The sequence below is a fragment of the Macadamia integrifolia genome, chromosome 13 (genome assembly GCF_013358625.1).
Source record: "Macadamia integrifolia cultivar HAES 741 chromosome 13, SCU_Mint_v3, whole genome shotgun sequence".
NCBI lineage: Eukaryota > Viridiplantae > Streptophyta > Magnoliopsida > Proteales > Proteaceae > Macadamia > Macadamia integrifolia.
This window is the reverse complement of record NC_056569.1, coordinates 8,391,945-8,393,750: the sequence shown is the minus strand read 5'-3', so window position 1 is coordinate 8,393,750 and position 1,806 is coordinate 8,391,945.

The following is a 1,806-nucleotide window of genomic DNA, read 5'->3' as shown; positions in this document are numbered from 1 at the left end:
ATACCGATACTCACCAATACGTACCAATACATACCGAAACGTACATTTTACCTTAATTTTATATTTTTCATAGAGTCGTATCGAGGCATGTCGTATCGTATCGATGTGTATTAGTAGTGTATTGATGCATATCGGTATGTATTGTAGGATATATATCGATACGAAATGATTTAAAAAATTCAATGTATCGTATCGGTGTGTATCGTATCGGCCGACTAAATTTAAGATACGTATCGGAGGGTATCGTATCGGTATCGGAGATACTTAAAACCATGGGAAGGAAACAAACGACATACAAGTATTAGGTTCAGCACAAATCCATCTAGACACCCAAATTAGATATGCAAACAATCGATAAAATAGGCATAAACAAAGGACAAAGGCAGGCTTCAACGTCAATGGGCTGTATATATATAATAGGGATTAATGGAGGTGGGGAGAGTTTAGTTTAATGTTTTACCATACTGCTGTTCAGATCTAAGGAGAGAAGAAGAGATCAAGGTCCTCCAAAATAAAGAGGTTGCAGTCCACTTTTAGTTGATGAAGATACATCCAGTCGATTGTAGAGAGAGCAGCACCAGCGTAGGGTAAACAACAACCGAGAGTAGTAGCAGCAGTGATGTAAAGGCAGCAGTGTGCAACAGCAGCAGTATTGTAACGGCAGTAGTACGTAGCAGCAGCAGTGAGGTAAAGGCAGCAGGTGCAACAGAGCAGTTTTGTCCCGGCAGAAATAGGTTGCAGCAGCAGTGAAGTAAAGGCAGCAGGTGCAGCAGCAGCAGTTTTTTTAGCGGCAGTGATGTGTTGCAGCAGCAGTGGGCAGCGATGGGGGAGGTCAGCAGTGACAAAAACAGCGGCAGAAACAAAAAAAAGAAATAAGATTGAAAAGAAAGAGAGGGAGGCGAGACAAGAAGACTGAGAGAAGAGAGAGCCGAGAGAGTAAGGGAGGAAAGAGGCGAGAGAGAAAGGTGAGAAAACGAGAGAGAGAGAGAACCGTGAGGGGTTTGGGGGTTTATTCTTGGTCTTTTTTTTAATTCTCATTCATTAAACTCAATCGTGGCCTAAGCCATTACATAAATATCAATCTAGTTACTAAAAATAAAAAGAGTTAATTGAGTAGTAAATAAAGACTTTCTAAAAACTAATCAACCAATAAAGTAGTTTCCTAATTAATTAAAAGATTAACAAGGAAAAGAATATACTACAAATAAACTACTAAACTAATAACTAATGGGGCCCACAAGATCTTCTAAAATCTGGATCGAGCTTTCTTTCTTCCTCCTTCTTTATTCTTCTTCTTTCTATTCTTCCAGCCACAAAGATGGCTGCTTCTTCTTCTTCTTGCGCCTGTACACTTTGATGTCCCCATCACCCTTGCTATATTAATAATTCCGCAATGATTGGATGCATGTTTGGTCCTCCTCCATTCAGCATTTTCATGGACTGTCAGACCTGGTAGTTGGACTATTCAGCTCATAGATTGCCAGGCTTAGATGGTTAATCATGCAGAGGACCAAGATTCCTTTGAAAATCATTGACTGGTAAAAAATTGACTGCTCTTTACCCAAAAAAAAAAAAGAAGTCTGCTCCAAACAATAAAACCACTTTACTATTCAAACTTGCTGGTAGGAACACCAGTATGTGGGGTGATATAAATTGCACATTATTTTTATAGATTTTAATGCATAGAGTTTTAAACTCAGGACACAAAAGACAAAATGCCAGCATCTTATCTGCCACCTGATGCAGTGGTGCTATTGACTATCGTTGCTGGACCGACATGACCGGATTTGGCGACCCAAATCAAGG